The sequence below is a fragment of the Dermacentor silvarum genome, chromosome 7 (genome assembly GCF_013339745.2).
Source record: "Dermacentor silvarum isolate Dsil-2018 chromosome 7, BIME_Dsil_1.4, whole genome shotgun sequence".
NCBI classification, from domain to species: Eukaryota; Metazoa; Arthropoda; class Arachnida; order Ixodida; family Ixodidae; genus Dermacentor; species Dermacentor silvarum.
The window spans coordinates 79,102,040-79,121,575 of NC_051160.1; the positions used below are offsets into that span (position 1 = coordinate 79,102,040).

Genomic DNA, 19,536 nt, shown 5'->3' on the forward strand with positions numbered 1-19,536 from the left:
GACATCAAGCGGAAGAAATGGAGCTGGGCAGGCCATGTAATGCGTAGGATGGATAACCGGTGGACCATTAGGGTTACAGAATGGATACCAAGAGAAGGGAAGCGCAGTCGAGGTCGGCAGAAAACCAGATGGGATGATGAAGTTAGGAAATTTGCAGGCGCAAGTTGGAATACGCTAGCGCAAGACAGAGGTAATTGGAGATCGCAGGGAGAGGCCTTCGTCCTGCAGTGGACATAAAATATAGGCTGATGATGATGATGATGATGATGGGATATTCTTTCAAGTTTTATTCGACGAAGGCAGGTGTGTGACGATGCACCACATGGAGACACTGTCTTAACAGTAGCAGTGACGATGTGCACTTCACGAAACTAACAGGCATGCACATTACACAAGATAAAGTTTATGTTAATATACGTTACACAGAAACGGTGCCGACCATTAATAAAAAATGCACACCAAATTGTTTTACTTGCCTCACCCAGTTATATATATATATATATATATATATATGTAAACGTTTAAAACGTTTCGTTGAAGTCATTGGCGTCATACTTATTCAGATTCCCTGCAAACATCACACGGAAGCTTTGATGGTGAACACCGATGCGCATATGAGGAGGATCCACCGAATTTTTTGTATTCCCACCCTATTTGTTACAATTTTTGTGTCATCCACAAATCTAGCGTACAATAATTAAACCTGACTTAGATGTCATGTTGATTTATTATATACGCGCCTCTCACGTGTTTTCTGGGATAAAAGTTGACAACGATGACTTGTCTTTCATGCTTAATAAGTTGTAACTAGAGACAGATTGCGGTAGCCCAATAGGTTGAGCTTGAGTATGATTCCCTTGCTTTTCCTGCATCTGCAACGGTTAGAATTATTGGCCTTTTTATGACAATGGCTCAGGTTTCCAGAAACAGTGTTCGTTTATTCGCTTTATGTTGGCACGCCGGTTCTAATCTTTACGGCTCATCGTTCATGAAGCCCAAACACTTCATTTATTGAAACCTGTTAAAACAATACTGAAGCACAACTGAGATAAAAGAAGCATTTCTTAATGCCTAGCACACTATTAGTACAAATGCCCAACCTAAACCATAAGTGATAGGACACGCAGATTAAAAAAATGGTACTGCTCCTTCAAGACTTGTAGCCGCACATTTTACGATTCATTATAACTTTGCTTGCAGAAATAATGAACACTCGATCATAGTCTTCGCTTATTCATACCTGGAATGCAGCATTAGTCATCATTGGAGAGAATAAAAAAAACAATTCTAGGCCCTAAGTAAACATTTCGTCGGGAATTTATATTGATTTTGTAAACCGTGTCTTGCACTGATGTACCAAGTAATAAGAAAAAAAAAGCAGCCTGCGATTGGTGGATTGCGTCTTGAACTATGAAATATGAGGACGAGGCAGCAAATATAAACGCCATGCTTCTGCTCACAACCAACAGAGGAACGTTGACTGAAGTGATGGCTTCTATGCATAAGCTCCCCATCATGTTGCTTCCTGTTGTTTTACTTTTTCTGCAAGGATCATATGCAGCCAAGAATGTGTCGGCCAGAAACGATGATTTAGGTATGATTATATTTCATGTTTTCCCTCACTTGTAGTAACCGCAGAAACATTTACAAATATAACCATGTAACTCATTCATAATGTGGGCAAAAAAGTGTTGCCAAACGTTCAGCATGAAACCGCAATTTACAGCGCGTGCCACAAATATATGTAAAACATCTATATTGCAGCTTAGTCTTAGGTATGGTACAATAATGTCGTCGGCGCAAGATTTGGTTTTACATACATGATAAATTTGTGTCAAACGAAAAATGATTCGTAAAGGTCTGGCTGCAAGATGTGTCATACATGATGTGAAAGGGCTGCGCAATATGTTACGATAGCAGTTTTGAATCTGGTTTGCGCACGAAATGTGTGTACTCTTCCAAACTGATATTGCTGAGTAAAATGCAAAGTTCCATTTAAAATCCTCATTTAGTGTTAACGCAAGAGTAGTATTATTAAGATGCGAGGGGATGTCTAAATGTGCCACAATCACGAAATGAGCTTCGCTCTACTCGCTGTCTTAATTTAGGCATGTGCTTCACGTTCGTAAACGTAATTTTAGGTGAACTGTTTTTTTCCAAAGTATTCAGGAGTTCTGCCTTTTAAAATGACGGATGAGAGCAGAATCAGGGGTGGGATTCAATAAGCCCTGCCGATCGTACTCGATGTCTTAGGCACAGAGTTCTTACGCTAAGATAAGGGTGCAACCGAAATGGCAGCGCAGTTAACTTACGGCGTTCCACGAGAGTGAGGAGGAAGCAAAGCTCGGATTAAACGACAAGAAATAAAAGTGCGGTCACGTGATAGCTTGATCGCATATCATGCAGCTGTAGTTGAGACTATATTCTTACGGCCAATAACTCCACGCCCCTATTCGACAGGTTACTTTTCCGGGTTTCAGCTACATTGTGGACAGGCGCAACCGCACTAGCCGTTCAGCGCACCGCCGTCAAAAGAATAGCAGTAGACGTGTCACGCACTCTTCACATATTTCTGCATGAGACAAGACAGCGGAGCACATGGTAACATATTTGGCGCAGAAAGAGAGGCTCAGGCGAAGCAATGGCCGGCCAGGTCTGCCATGCTTTATAACTCCGCCTGTAGCAACATCACCCCCACCACCACCACCATCATATACAAAGCGACTAAATGTGTTTATTTCGATACTAATTATTCAAATGAAAAAAAGCCTCATTATATTGACACGTTCGAGTGACGTTTAAGTACACATAGAGGAACTGCGAATAACGAAACTCTTTACTGGCAATAGTTCATATGTCCTCAAGGCAAGGGGCCCAGCTCCCGTACGTTCATCGGTATTGTATGTGATCGCAATGCCTACGGCAGCAGGTGTGGTTCTAATTCAGTGCATAGGCTCAACATCAGCTCCCTCGGCTGCCTGTACTATCTATGAGGTGGTGGTCGACGTCTACCGCCAACAGACGAATAAGCGCGCACTGCCTTCGTATAAGGTCCCTGCCAAGGGCACGGTGAGCTATGAAGGCAGCCCTAAGAAGAAAATACAGAAAGAAGCCGTGGGTACCAACACTCCCAAATTATTACAGAAAACTTCTCTACGTGGCATCTACAACTGCAAGTTTCACTTCCTATCACACTTTGACATCGTATCGGCGTTCAACGTTTCTTCTTGATTTCTCTGCAGCTTATAAAACACCATGCCGCCGCGTACCAAGCCAGGAATTTGTAGAGGTTCTGGCGGCCGCATTCTGACCGAGGCAAAATGCACAAATGTGCGTACACATCAACTTTGGAGACCGGTTATAAATAATAGGTTGGTGACGTGGGGGAATGGAGCCCCTAATGATGCTGCCTGTCGTAACCCAATTGGCACCTCATAGAAGTCAAGATTACCACAATGATCAGCACCAACGTTTCCATAAATTTACTAGCCTCACCAGAACACACGTTCAAGTGCAGTAAGATTACTGCACAGCACCGTACACGAAGCGCATAGAGGATCAACATTCTAGCTGCTATCAGATCAAATAGATTCAAGTCGTTGATCTTAAGAAATTGACGCACTTTGTTAGGTGCAGCCACTGCTCATACAGTATAAGACCAAGGTTGGAGTGGTGGTATCCATGTGGCGCCTGACGCCGTTCTGTAATTATGCGAATGCCGCCTCCCAGTAGGAAGCGCACAGCGGCTCAAGAGCAACAGTCCGTCAAAATTCCGGAGGAATTTCGGCTGTCGTTTAACGTCCTCAGAGCATTTTTATGTTCATTGCAAGAAGGCCTCTCAGAGCAATCTCTAATTATCCCTGACCTGCTCTGACTCCAAGTTATGATTGCAAATTTCCTTACTTCATTACCGCACCTAATTTTCTGCGATCCTTGAGATCACTTCCTTTCCCCCAGCGTTTCAAGCCATACGAATTACGCGGCCAACCCAGCTCCAATTTATATGCGTAAGCATTTCTATGCTTACCCAACCGGGAAACCCGTCCGTCCATCCGTCCGTCACGTACGACGAAAGGGCGAGAAGACAGCGCACACGAAGCTATCAGCACTCGGCGCACTCTGTCCCCACCGCACATCGCGTTCAAAATAGGGTACGCGCGGCCGCGCCATCCGCAGCATCGTTAGAAAGAAATAAATGTTTCAAACACAATGCGTGCCACAGCAGCGAGCGAATTCACCTTCATGCTGCCTCTCACTTCAGCGCGAACTACGCGGCGGGAACACAGCACACACGCAGCTACGAGCTTCCCACTCGGTGCCCATCGCAGATCGCATTCAAGGTAGGGCACGCGCGGCCGCGCCATACACAGCCGCCGCCAGAGTTTGGTTGATCACTATTTATGTTGGCTCGACGCGGATGGATAAGTCGCTAATGAGCGATTACGGCACATATTTATTGGAACGTCATCAGCGCGCCTGGCGCCGCCACCTGCACTAGTTCGGTTGCGCCATCAATTCACCTTGCAGCAGCTCGTGTCGCCGCCGCATCACTGTCGTTTTTACTGGTCGGATCAAGTTTCATAACGTTGATAATGACACCGGGCAGCGTGCGGATTAACAAGTGACACAATGTTTACGCATACTTAGACAACTCCTTGAGTGCTTTCTGCGTGATTTTTTTCCCTCTTAATTTCACCTACCACTCCCCCCGTTTGCTCCGATCCACACCGCTCTCTTCCTCTCTCTTAGCGTGAGGCCTAAAATATTTGCGTTCCATCGCTTGATTGAGCGGTCCTTAACTTACTCTCTAGCTACATTGTTAACTCTAATGTTTCTGCCCCATATGATAGCCTTTGAAGAATTTAATGATTGTACAAGTTTCTTTTCAACGGCAGCGGTGAGCTCCCGGTCACGATTCGGTAATGCCGATCGTATGCATTCCGACCGATTTTCATTCTCTTAATTTCCGTCTCATGATAGGGGTTACTTGTGAGTAATTGACCTAGATACACTTACTCCAGTACACACTCTAAAGGCTGACTGCCGATAATGAATTCTTGTTCCATTGGCAGGCTGTTCCACGTTACCTTTGTCTTCAGCACATTAATGTTGAGCCCGACGCTTACACCTTCTCGGGAATGGTCCTCAAAAATTGTTGCAAGGTGTCCCCAGTATTGCTGTACAGGACAATCTCATCGGTAAACCGAAGGTTGTTGAGGTATGCGTCGTTGATCATGGTTCATAATCCTTCCCAATCTAATAGCTTGAACACTTCTTTGAAGGATGTAGTTGGAGAGATTGTGTTCCTTCCCTGACCGCTTTCGCGATACGCATTTCTCTACTTTAAGACATGTGAAGCCGGAACTATCGCTGATGCAGAATCGAAGCTTGCGCAGTTGTGGATACGTGCGCTGTAGCTGAACGTAAATAAGGAAGTTGCACATAAATGAAAAAAATATTGAGTTGTCGGCTGAATGTTCCTAGTACTACGGCCTTGATGTGAAGTACGTTCAGTCATTCGAAACAATCCATATGATATGCACTCACACCACTAATTGCAAACAAATGCCATAGCTTCGCCCAGACACACTGAATTAAGTTATTGAACTGTGCTTCGCCGTGAGAGCGCACAAGACTACCTTCACCTTATTCGAGCCACGTAAATGCTAATCTTGCTGATGCGACCCTTTTCAGTGAAAACGCTTAGCATTGTGTGCGCTTGACAATGTTGACTTCGCGATACCAGGTTGATGTGGCCGGATTTTTATGCCGTCATGTTCACTTGACTTCTGACCAACAGGTGCGGTGCACCGTAAGACTGCCGCCAGCTGGAGGAAAATTGTCGCGATGAATTCACAAACGCATATGAAGTTCTTCTTAAGTAAGAGAAGGAAACTATTGTACAAAACTATTGTAAGAACTAACCGAATAAAAGACGAGAGTGACGTCATTGCACCCAGGACCGATGTTAGTCTGGGGATTAGAATAGGTATCTCCTGCCAATCATATGATGACGATAGCTGTCGTCCGCTGTCGCTTCTCTTGGTCGTCTGGTCGTCCCATGGCCTGTTGCCGTTTAGTGACTTGGTAATGCAAAAAAAAAAAAAACGTAGTGGCGTCTTTATGCACGTTATGCAGCGCACTGTTTTTTACTAAAAACGAGGTGTCCTCAGTGATAAACTTGAGCGCCGTCAAATCTATATCTCCGTGTGGTTGTCTCGGGCTACAATTCTCCGCTTCTTTCGTGAGGTGCATTTCATGTTACATCATCACTCTTGTTAGAGCAGTCTACATGAGTTTCGTCTCAATGGTGGTACGTGATTGTATTCGCATTTTATCTTTTTTATATGTCATCGTATTGACGTCCTGCTTCATATCATCGATAGGATTACCGTCCAACTACGCATACGTTCGCTCACACCATAGGCCATAGGATAGGCAACACGGTTAGCACAGACACTGCATCGCTTCGACTTAGTGCTGAATTGGAACTACGATCTATATAGTACAAGGCTGAGGCTAACTGCACAGAAGACGACAGCAAATTGTGCAACTGCACGTTTTATAATTAAAAACCTTTAAGGCGATTTTTCATTGTTTCATCTCGCATCGACAATTATAGCCTGAAAAGCGTTCTAAAAATAATAATCCGCAAACCCATGAGCAAGAGATAGCTCAAAGTAAAGAAAACAAAACGGTAGAAGTGCTCAAAACACGTAAATGACAAACTTGACAGTTGTCAGTGTTTGCAAGTTTATACGGCCTATAACACTAATATCCTTGCTTCGTATGGCTCTCTACTTACTTGCTATCGCACTCGACGCTTCGCCTTTCGGGTGAAACTGCGACTTATTCGCAAGATTTTTCTGAAGACAAAATTTTTCTCAAGTTCGCTTAGTGAATTCTGCCCCAGGGTTTTGAAATAAGTCTAATTTGTAACTGTGAAATCTTGTGCTAAGCTATAGTTTCTCGTACCTATAAAGCAACTATCACAATGAAATCGTTTAGTCCCAAAACAATGAACGAGACAAAGCGAAAATGACATTCAATCGCCGTTTCGTCGCTGACACGTTCATTGTTTCCGCGTTAAAAAAAGTAATCACGTAATACCAGTTAGCCGAATATTTGAAAATCCGAAGAAACTTTTAACATTGGAGCTGTTGAAGCATGGCAAAATTGTGTGCAACGCTAAAACTTGTTGAGCGAGCAGCGCGCTCCTCCTCGCTCCACCTCGCACCTCGTTTGCTCGCTCCTCCTCTCTCGCGAGCATATTACGCGCCGCGCGCTGGGATCGCCAGAGAGAAGCCTGTACATTGACGTCATAGCCGCGCCAAGCACGTGTTCAGTAGAATCATGTGACCTTGCCAATGAAAGCGCGCGCGTGGCGGTGCCTGGGCATTTCTCCACTCTACCGAGATATGGCTGATCTAGGCGCACCTTGACGCCGGCAGAAGAGGCTGCCGGACGAGAGATGCTCCTTCAATCCATACGGGAAAGGAATCGCCGTCGTTGTGGCGATCCAGCCTGCAAGCTAATAAAACTGCCGATATGCGACGTCGTGGCGCCTGTTCGGAATACCAAGAGCGCGAGAATCAAGCCAAACGTCAACGCCCAGATTTGCCATCATAGCCTAGCCTTGCCCTGATAGCCCTACCTTGCCTAGAAAAAGCCAAGTTACGCCACGTTAAGCCTACACCAACTAGTTGCTAAGGAACGTCACCCAGCTCCGCTGTGTCTTCAGACACCGCTAGTGTCAAGCTTCCATTTTCCATTTTATGAAGCATCAGCACCTTTCAAATTCAAACCGTATGTTATGCAGATTCATTTGTAAATCGGGGCAATAAAGTGGTGCAAAATAGCGAGCAGAGAACCCCAACTTACAGCGCATACGTGGAGAATATGTAAGCTGTCTACCTTGTAGCGCCATAATATTCATGTTTTTTTGGTGGACAAGAATTTGAACAAGGTGATAGAGTTTACAGTAGCATGAATATATGCGAGTAAATTGTATGAACATTATGATTAGCAGCAGCCTATTTTATCGTGCATTGCAGGAGGAAGCCCTTTACCTAAGATCTCCAATTGCCCCTGTCTTGCATTAACTCTAACTTGCACCCGCAAGTAAATTTTATATTAGGTGGTGAATTGAGTTCAGTCTTTCAACTTGACTCATTCTTTTCCAGTGTGCAACAGAGAAGAGGGTACCTGTCGTTATCCTGATGGTATGTGTTATTGTTTTCATTACGAATACTACCTTTATTTTCTTGTTCCTGCTCTGGTGACAACTTAATAACTATATTACATTCGGTTGTTTGTCCGCACATCATTTCGATCGCAAATTTATTGAACACAGCTTCAGAACATCTCAAATATACGATTCAAGACAAATTGACATTATTACTGGACATGACTCCTGACTCCTTACTTTTTACTAGACATGACTCCTTAACTGGACAACAGCAGCTGATATTACAATGTCCTGAAGGTATACGATTGTATCAACTTTAGTATACCCAGTAATGAACTTTGAATCAGTTATATTAGGACCTGCTCTGATATCAGTACCCAGGTCAACCAGTAAACAAAGCATTTTGTTAGACACGGTCTAACGCCAGTATATAAAAAAAGATTGAATGAAATTACGCTCTTTCAATTTTCGGCACTTCAGTATAAATATTATGGTAACATCCCCCTACATTCAGAACACAGCATTGGAAGAAATGCTTCCGCATATTTGCTTCTACGAAAAACGTATATAATTACATGCCCCTGCAGACTATAATGAAGTGCTTGCTACTGCAAGTGCTTCAATTTCATTCTCTTATGACGCAAACATTGTCATCATTTGATCACATTGAGATAGAAAAAAGTAGTGAATGTGGCACAAATTATATTTTTTTAATTATATGCGAAACATTTCTTGGCGAACGTTTGCTACTTTGACCGTATCTATCTATCTAGCCGCCTACGACTTTGTGCTCTCATGGTCGTTTCGTTAACATGATATGTAGCAAAATTGACATAACATGACAAGAGTATATGACGAACATAAATGATATGTCATGACATGAATATCACAATATGCGTGTCATGTAGGTCATGACAATTACCCAGGGAAAAAGTTTAACACTCAAAAACTACTCAAATGGGTTTGGACGTGGGTACTAAGTGAAGGAAACACTACAGGATGCTGGTAGAAGTAATAGCCATGAGCATGACTCAGCAGAAGTGACAATGACTAAGCGAAAAAGCTTAACACTAGGAAACCACTGAAATGGTTCGACGTGGGCACTAAGTGAAGGAAACACTGCAGGATGCTGGTAGAAGTAACAGTCATGAGCATGCCTTAGCAAAAATGACAATGACTCAGCGAAAAAATACGAACACTCAAAAACCACTGCAATGTGTTCGGACGTGGGCACTAAGTGAAGGGAACACTAAAGCACGATGGTAGAAATCAGTGATGAGCATGACCCAGCAAAAATGACAATGACTCAGCGAAAAAAGTATAGCACTCAAAAACACTGAAATGGGTTCGGACGTGGCTACTGACGGGAGGAAACACTAAGGAGTCGTGGTAGAAGTCATAGTCATGAGCATGACTAAGCGAAAGAAGATTAACACTTAAAAACCACTGGAATGGGTTCGGACGTGGGCACTAAGTGAAGGAAACACTAAATGATGATGATCGAAGTCATAGTGATGAGCATGATTAAGGCTTTCGCCTTAAGGTCTCTTAGGTGTAGCTAAAGGGACTCCTGAGGACTCATGAAATGAATGTCATGACGTGCGTGTCATGTAGGTCATGAAAGAGCCGCCTACGTCTTCATGCTCTCATGGTCGTTTCGTTAACTTGGTAGGCTATGCGCCCTCTGCTTCGCATAACATCGATTCCCATAGGGCAAGGGATCTGCCGGCGTTTTTTAGCGCGGGAATATTGTCGCAACACGTGTGGTGTCTTCAATGCTAACACAAAGAGCAATTCACTCTATGGCTAGTAGAACTGCACTACCTGAAAATAATTATACTGCTGCTAGCACCTGTGCATTCCAACTAACTTCTTCCAACCGATATGCATTTTTTATTTTAAGCGTTTTGGACCATATCACACATGCAACGTTTACGTACGACTCATAGTCCAACGTATTGGTGGAACGTGCTGTGCAGACTACGAAGACGACACTATTTGAGCAATTACTCGAAGACGGAAAGACTCAGTACAAGACCTGAAAACACGCACGTGGGAATTTTCTTTTCGTTAACTGAAAAACACTGTATACGTACGTTCATTGGAAAGGCACCGGAGAAATTAGGTAGAAAATCGACAATTGCAAAATAGTGCGTGACCTATTCGGGGCTGCGGCTGCACTACTACAAAATCAGGTTGAAAAAAATGTATACTCCCACTTTTACTATCAAGGCCATTTCACCACTTCTCGGCCATCACAGACCTAGCACTTAAATCGTGTTTTTGCTCTGTGCAGTCGTTATCTGCACCACAATTTCTTAAGACGCTCAGGATTTATTCTATGGCCCCTAACACAAAGACGCACGTCAACCATGCATCACTGTGGCAAAATTTGCCATCTTAAGCACCTTTGTTTTGCAAAGACATTTCTTGCCCATCCGCAGAACATTTTTTTCTAGTGGTAAATATCGGACTCAGTGTTTCTAGCTGAAACCACGGCTGAGAAGCGCCATAGCCGACAAAAGAAACCACTAAATGCTCTACCAATTACCGGAGAGCGACAAGACACTGTTTTGTAGTCGGTGATTCCGTGCTAGTGCGTTCAGTGCACGGTCATTCTGTAAAATGGTTCCATTGAAAAATGACACCAGTGAAGTCTCCAAACTGCATATTTAATCCTACTTGGAAACAAAAATATTTTTCTACATGCAGATGATTGGCGACACTCTTTATTTGTTGAAAACAAAACAAGCCTGAAAATTTGTCTACCGCATATTTCAGAGGTCGCTTCTCCGCTGCCTGCACCTGTACTATTTTCTGCCAATCGGTCAAACTCCTAGGCACAGGTCTCATCCGATAATGATGAACAGATCTCTTAGGAAGGAGCTACAGAGCAAAGTGGCCCCTTTGCGTAGTCAGACCTTCATCGCGAGACCGTCGTGGTTGTTCCAGCTTTGGCGCTGCAGCTTCCTCACTCGACTCTACTAACGCAATCGTCATCACGCCTTCATCACACGGTCTTCGCGATACCTCAACGTAGCGCTATCGCCATCATGTACTCGTCATCTGATTGTCTTAATACCGCTGTTATGCCATCGTCGTGATTTCCTCGTCGTCATGCATTGGCTGTCATGTCATCGTGGTGGTACCTCAGAATCGTTCGATCATCGTAACTGTAACGTCATTGTCGTTATGCCGCCTTTCTCGCTCCATCAACATACTATCGTTTTCTTCATCGCATCGTTATTACTTCGTCGTCGTCATGCAGTCATGCTCATGGGTGATTATCTTAGCAAGCGAGTTCCATAGCAAAGTGGGCCAAAACCGGCAGACACCCCATAGGTCGCACGTTGCCGAAGCAACGCAAGTTATAGAATAGCCACTGCAGTTCTTAAATTAACCCCCATAAGCAACGGCTCATAGACCCGTAAAAGCGGCTTCCCCATTGTGACGACAGAAAAGAGGTGAAATACTACGCTAGAGTTGTTAGCTGCAACGCAGCCACCAGTGGAAGCAGACGGAGATGGTCGAGCGAATGCTGATGATAGCTTTCTGTGGACAGGCGATTTTGCCTAGCCATGTAAATCTTCGCTTTAACAACAAGCCGGTCGCCCATTAATAGGACGCTGTCGTGTAGTGTGAGTTCGTTTCAATTGCCAGCAGACACGGCACTCTGTGGGATTCTTGCTCTTGTTTGCTGGCCACTCGTTTGTCGTAAAGGCTTCTATAGCTTTACATACCGGATCACTCTGCTGCATCACGGCGACTTTATCGAGGCTTACCACCTCCGACGAGACAAGGCACAGTACGATGCTTGCGTAGCTTGAGCCTGCACTTGAGATTTCTCCGAAGTCCTGTGTTACGATAGGCTGACGAGAGTGAGCATCGGCTGAGATGAGCTGCTTCCCTGGTATTTAGGCGGTCTCATAGTCATATCGCATCCGGCGTTGACGAAGACGCTGAAGTCTGGGCGTGAGGCTGTTGATGGATTTAGTGAAAAGATTGGGCACCAGTGGCTTGTGATAAGTTCATATATTGAAATGAAGCTCGATGAGGTAGTCCGAGTTTCTGACATGCACAGATTGTTCTAAGAGCTTCTTTCTCAGTCTGAGACTAGCGTGCTTTGGCTGCGGTCAGCGTTTTTGAAGCGTACGCTGCTGGCGGACGATCGCCATGCGTGTCTTCTTGGAAGAGAACTGCGCCTAGAATGTAGCTCGAGGCGTCTGATGAGACGATGAGTCGATGCCTTGGGTCGTAGAGAGCTGGGATGGGTTGTGAAGGTAAGGCTTTCTTAATTTGTTGAAAAGCCTGGTGTAGAACGGCGTCCCGCAAAATTGGTTAGGCTTACGCAAAAGCTCCCTCAACGGGTGTGCGATGTCACAGACGTTCGGAATGAACCGAATATCTTTCGAGCAGAGCGTCAGGGTTATGTTTGACTGAGACCACTCACTCTTCTTAGTATGTCGAGCTTCTTTATGAGGCTTAAGCTCAGAAGACGCTCCCTTGAAAATCACATCCGCATCCACCATGTCCAGCACATCTAACTGTTCGTTAGAGGGCCCGATGGGCAATTTGTGAGACTCACGCCGAAGTGTTGATGAGCTGAGTTGCATTTAGATATATTTCGGTAGGGCTGACACGTGTGCAGCAGTGTCCAGTGGGAATTGCACCTGACGTTCGTTGACGCAGAAATGTGTTCTCCACGGAGTTGTTGTGCCGTCTTTGGTCGCTCCCAGAAAACCCGTAGGTTCCGGAGACGTGCTTGATTGCAGATGATGAAGCATGCGTGTTGATCGGCATATAGTGGCGAAGTGCCCCTTTTTTGTGGAACTTCTTGCTGTACGCTTTTGATCCTTTACACTCGTTTCCGGGGTGCGTTCCGTGTTTACCGCACCAGTCGCAGGAACGCTGAGTCGGAGGTTGCTCAACTAGTTGGCGTTTGCTGTAGACGCGTCGTGCTTGGCACGTTTTATGCAGACAGAGGATCGATGGCTACTTTTGCTTTCGATGAGCCGGCAGCATGAATGTGCGGTTGCTGCTTAAGGGCTTCCTCGAACTGCTTGGCGCAAAGTAATGCTTTCTCCAATGTAAAGTCTTGTTCAAGCTGCAGTTTCTTCGACAACGTTCGATCACGCGCGCTGGCTACTATCCTGCCACGGATTAATTCGACCTTTACGTCGCCGTAGTTGCACCGCTAGGCTAAATAGTGCAGAGCAGCGATGAAGTCTGTCATTGGTGCGCCGTCGTCTTGTGTGCGGTGATTGAAGAGTGCTCTCTCATAGATAATGTTTTTTTTTTGACGACGAAGGGACTGTCGAAGGCTTCGATGACTTCAGCCTACGCCTTCACGTTGGCGAATATCAGGCAAAGATCTGTGAGGGCGTCTTCAGCTTTGTTACCCATAATGCACATAAGTTATTTGATTTCATCAGTGTGCAATTGGTGGTGAAGACCACCGACGTTTCTAAAAAGCTCCTACCTTCGCTTCCAGGCGCTCCATTGCTCGACGATGAAGCTGAAGACTTGAGGGGGTTAGAGTTAGCTCACTGATCACTCTGAGTTCCTGATTCAGTTATGGTTGGAGTTCTTATGAGGACTCACTTGGCGACGTGAGGTTACGCTCCTCAAATTTCTGACACCATGTTCGATAGTGATGCCCACAAGAACTGAAGTAACTCATTATAAATGTTTTAAAGGTACAGAACTGGGAGACGCCCAGTGCGTCATGCTCCCTAGATATGCGCCATACAACTCGCCGTAAAAATGCACTGTTGTTCCACTTATTTTTTTAGCAAAATGCTGTGTTACACATTGAAGCACAAAAGTAACTGGAACACCCAAGTATTTCGTCCCACACTTTGGGAAATCATATCTCGAAACTGGTGTCATCCTAGAAATTCATTTCAAGTGGATGCGTTTTTCGAACTCACCGGCTGAAATTCGTAAATTGCAATGTGTTGTAAACGAAGTAACTAAGAATTTTATTAGTTATTTTTGGTTATTAGTTGAATATGTGTTTCAATTTCTCGTGCTACTTATGTCCGCCTCTTCGAATAACACAGATAAACGATAACAATTATGATACCTACAACAGGCGATTTGTAAAAAAATTCCGTAAACCTTAAATTTCAACACCCAGTATTATCCACGCATAACTAAGGTCACCGTTTACTTACCGCCGAGATGCGTTGTAGCGTTAGTCATCTTTCCCGTCAGAAATAATGTAGATCACCTTTATGTAAAATGTCGGTTGGTATTGGAAACTATAGAAGAAGGAGAGGTTTAGAACGCGGGAGACGAGGGCTCGCGCTAGCGCCATCTTACGCAGTTGGTTGAATAAACCGCAACCGACGGATGCGAGTCTCTCTGTCCAACATAGTTTAGGATGCCCTGAAACCCGGGCAAAGACTGGCGTCCTGAACCGACCACGCACCGACTAGGCCGTCCGCGCGACGCCCTTCGAAGCGCCATACCCGTGTCATCGCCGCCACACCCGAAGCCTTGCAAGAAACTGAACCGACACATACCGACTTCCAAGTGCTCCTGAACGAACTTGACGACAAAGACCATGGCTTCGCTGAAATCAACGCTAAAGTAGAAGAACTCGTGATCGACAACGACGAATCTGAAGCTGAATTCACCGAGGCCTTCGAATACCACGAGACTATCCCCCACCCCATCAGCCGCGTTGTTTCCGCATGAATTCCCGTGCCGTCATTGGATTGCTACCTGGTGTCGCCAGATCTTTGCGAGTAGAGCAGGTAGCACACGCAGGCGGCTGACACGGCAACCAACCGAGTGCAAGCACGAACGCTACAACATCGACGCAGTACGTACAACAACCGAAACTCAAGTCTGAAGGAACGGTGCAGCGTCCACTCTTCAGGGAGAACGACAAGGTGATCGTCTACACGGGGTCGCAGATCACGACCAGAACCGAGGACAAGTTAGAGGTAACTGAAAACGAAATGAGCAAGCCGTTCATTCTCGAGCAAGGTGATCAAAAACCAAACAGCCAACCGAATCGTCATCGCTCTTGCTACTCTCACAACAGCCACCGCAGAGCGGAGAGACCAACCATCACCGCTGAAGCAGCTTTCGGAACCGAAGCCACGAGTACAATTTACTAACAGTCTCAAGACTTTATAAAGCGTTCGTCTTCAACGGCAAAAGGTACTCCAGCTGGCACATCCGCCACATCGATGGCTATATTACCGTTGAAAAAGCCCGCTACGTGCAGCCACCCCAGTTTAGAACAGACCCTCGCGAGAACTAGTACTCCTTTGACACCCTCACAACCCCGACCCGATCGTATGCGAATGAACACATTTTATCGACCAAAAGGCTAACCTTTAAATACCAACAGGTCTACATCGCGCCGACACTGGTAAGTCCACCACCGCCGGAGACGCCAGACGACTCGAAGTTCTACGACTTCAGCCACGGTCGAGTGAAAGTGTGTGACATTCTCGGCACTGCGGATCCTCCCGTCGCTCGGACGTCGTAGGGTAATTCATGGGCTTGCCTTCCTTCCTGGGGGGACGCCAGCAGCGACCGCAACCGCCCGCCACGCAGCAGCCAGCTCCTCTGCTGGTTGTTGCAGGCTCGTAAAACGATGACGAGAGAATGCACCTGTTGCGCCGAGGAAAACATGCCACGAGCACGACGAAAGCGCGCCCCAACGACTTTTCTCCGTCGTAACTTCAGCACCGAATCTGGCCGCTCCCAGACTACCGTAGCCTTCCGCCGAAGAGGCTCTTCGCGTCTAAAGATCCCACAGAGCCCTCGCCATATAGTCCTCGCCGCCCGAGGTCCGTCCGCCGCTACCGTGGCCGACATGGCCAACTCGTTCAAGCACTTCCTGGCCCTCTTGAGCTACAAGCTGGACCGCAGGTGAGGCAACTTCAAGACTCGCGTGAAGAAGAGAAACAAAGGCGGTGCGCCGGCCTAGAGCAGCGTTCGCTTTCTCATCGACAACCTGCGTCGCAAGAAAAAGAACGGCTTCGGCAATCAGGACGGCCCCACAACATACCACCGTAAGGCTATCATTCCTCTCGGTCAAAATTTTAGGTCACGTTTTATTATTTTGTAGTTATTTAGAACTAGAAGAAAGAGCCCATTTAGAGTATTTAGTATTAAAAAAATGAAACTTTCATATAAAAATCTACTCATAAATTTTGACACTGACATCGATATTTATGACAGATTTTTATTCCCACGGAAGTGTTCAACTTGAGTAATACTAATATTCCTGTAAAAAAAAAAAAACACTGAATGCACTTCTTATTTGTCTTATTGTCTGAGGAAACATGTACAAGCGAAAACGATGTGTGACATGCGAAAAGGATATGTGATTTTGTAAAATATATTTTCTGTGTATATCATTTGTATTGTCATTTGACACTGACGTTGAAATGTATTTTTCTTTTACTGCCATGCTGCAATAGTGAACCGGGGACGTGGGGCTAGTCAAGCTGTTTTTAATGCAGCTTTTTCTCTCTCGTCTGAACCACCTATGTGAATCTCCATGTATGTGGTAAATAAATGTACGCGTAACTGTTTTCTCTTTAATGTTATGATTCCATCAAGTTTTGTATCTTTCTATTATAAAAGTATGCATATTCAGCTGTATGAATAGAATACCACGTAGGGGAAGTTTGTAATAAGAAAACACCCCAGTATTGTTGAAGGTGCAAACATCGACGTGCACTGGTCCGAATAACTTTTGTTTGCATAAGGTATTGTGTGTTGTGTATTACTTAGGGCGTGTATTAAGTGGTAATGACACCATTTCGCGTTATTCTCGTTTACTTTGCAGGCTGCACCTGCAACCCGTTATTAGCATACGGCGAACGGTTCGAAAACACATACTTCTTCAACGCTCAAACCGGTCAGTGTGAAGGGAATGGATACGAAGACAACTGCAACGGATTTGATACACAATCGCAATGCGAGCAAACCTGTGTGAATAACGGAGCAGGTCGTCGCTAGTCGCTTACGTTATTACCATTAACTTAAACATCCGTGGTAATAAAGTAGGTTGTAGCATAAGTATGATGTCTGTGCCTGTTTTTTTTGTTTTTAATGTGTTTGTCGGAGCACCGCATTAAAACTGTACGACAGAGAGGATTATTTTGTGACCCCGCGATACCTATTATCTTCATATAATTACTTGAAGCACCTGGTGCCATCTGACTTCCCTGTCCACGTCCTTTCATCCCAGATAAGGTTGCACGACGTGCTGGTCGAAAAGTACGGCTTGCACCGGGACGCTTACACGAAATTCATGGGAGACGGTGCAGATGGTGAATAACTGTCCAGGGGCTTGGTATTATGGTGACGTCGCTAAATTCACGTAAAATCTTATGTCACGTAACAACATAAAAGTCTTCGTAGTGTCAGTCCAGAGAACACCAACAAATGAGGAACGAACGTGCTGATGTCGGTGTTCATAGCAGAACGGGCTTAGTTTGGGTCGCAGAGTGCCACACAACGTCGCCAACTCTGACTCACAAAAAGATGTCGTCATCGCCGCTCTTGCGGCAGCCGTAAAAGCCCTTCTCAGAACCCTTCAAAACGACTCCCCCGTCCACCAACTGTGCAAAGCAGCGTGAACCGCCCACGAGGCCCTGGTTCATCATGGCTAACTCCTTCGCTCCACGGCCGCGGGTGCTGCAATGGAACGTCCGTTCCTTGCGCTGCCGCCACGCAGAACTCCCGGGTGAACTCCTGCAGAGCAAATACGATGTCCTGGATTTGCAGGAAACTCATGTTGGCTATGGGGAGCTCACTCTGCCAGGGTTCATCGCTAACCACAGTGCCACAAACTGCGAACTTAGTACTTGTGCCGACCATCCCTGTGCTGACTCCTCACATCCACCTGGCCGCTCACGCGCATCACTTTCGCGCATCACTACGCGCATCACTTTCATCACATTCGTGCACAACTGTCACACGCCCTCGTGTCTGTGTAGGACATCCAGTGCACCGGAGTCGAGTGCGTGGCTGCCACCGTCCGCGTTGGTTCTGTGGATACCACCGTCGCCTCCATTTACGTACGGCCTGCTCGGAAGTGGTATTGCCACTTCCTCAACCGTCTAGTCGACCTCCTCAACGGTGACCACGTTTTGTGCGGGGACTTTAATTCCCACAACACATCCTGAGGGAGTGGCCACACCGACCCTAACGGGTGAGATCTTCTTGATGCCATCCATGCTGCTGGACTTCTCATCATCAACACGGGCAAGCCCACCTTTGCCCGACGAGGAGTCAAGAGTCACAGCGTTATTGACCTCTCTCTGGTGTCATAGCCCTGTCACTATGAGTGGCACCGAAAGCCTGACACCCAGGGATCCGATCATTTTCCCACCGTCCTCGAACCCCTCCATAATGCTCACCAACAAGTGCGCACATACTGAGTAGTGAACTGGCCTCGATTTCGCGAACTGTGTGCTGCTGCTGTGGCAGTCGCGTCCGACCTCTTCACACACATCCACTTTAAAACATCCCACATGAACACTGCGTCATGACAGTGCAGAAAGTAATGCTCGATCGCCTCCGGTTTTTTGCAGATCAAGGAAAGCAAAGGCATATTTGTACCTTGGTCTGTGAACTGCTTGATCTCGACGGCGCCATGGCGGCTCCGCGGTTCTGGCTGACTAAAGGTGTGCCTATTTCGTGCGTGATTGCACTCGTCACGTCGCAGTCATCTTGTTGAATTAAAGTTTCCCCAAAGGAACTATAACGATTTCGCATTCCCACACGTAAGCACTCTGATACCCCTGACACACGAGCACTCTTAAGTCTTTTATAGGTAAGGGAGCATCTACTGGAAAGGCGTCCAAGCGCAGTGACACACGACAAAGGAGTATCTGCCTCCCGGCAATGTTACTTTGCGGGAAAGAAGATCGGGCATCTACATTTCGAGCGGAAGGGGTGTACTCTCGTGTACAGCGTGCACTACTCATCAAGAGATGAAAAGGTGTTACATAACTATGGTGCCCTTTAAGTATTTTTTTACCTTGGAAAATCTTAAACTTTTTAGCGGTAATGCGATTTGTTGAACCCTGAAGATTTACTCTAGCTATACTCTCAAACGCCTGCACCACGTCGCTAGCGCCGCCATGTTGAATTCCGAATATGCGCATTATAAGCCATCAAAAATGAAAAAAAAAGTTTTTAGGTTCTACAATCACTAAATGTAACCTACGTGCGCAGCTTCTTCTATCTTGCTTCTTTGACAAGCAGCGTTTTTTCTTTCTTTTTTGCGCAGGTTATTTGAGGAACCACCTAGAGAAGTTAGTGCGCTGCGGTGTGTCATCGGCGCAACTAATTTCTGCAAAGGGCCC

General features: G+C 45.8%; 1 long non-coding RNA gene across 1 annotated transcript; it reads left to right on the forward strand.

Annotated features, from left to right (window-relative positions):
• The first annotated feature begins 1,481 nt into the window (after positions 1-1,481).
• On the forward strand, positions 1,482-17,229 carry LOC125946829 (uncharacterized). The gene is made up of 3 exons (XR_007467907.1): positions 1,482-1,594; positions 8,184-8,222; positions 17,007-17,229. It is a non-coding gene; the product is annotated as an uncharacterized LOC125946829 (long non-coding RNA).
• The last annotated feature ends 2,307 nt before the right edge of the window (positions 17,230-19,536 follow it).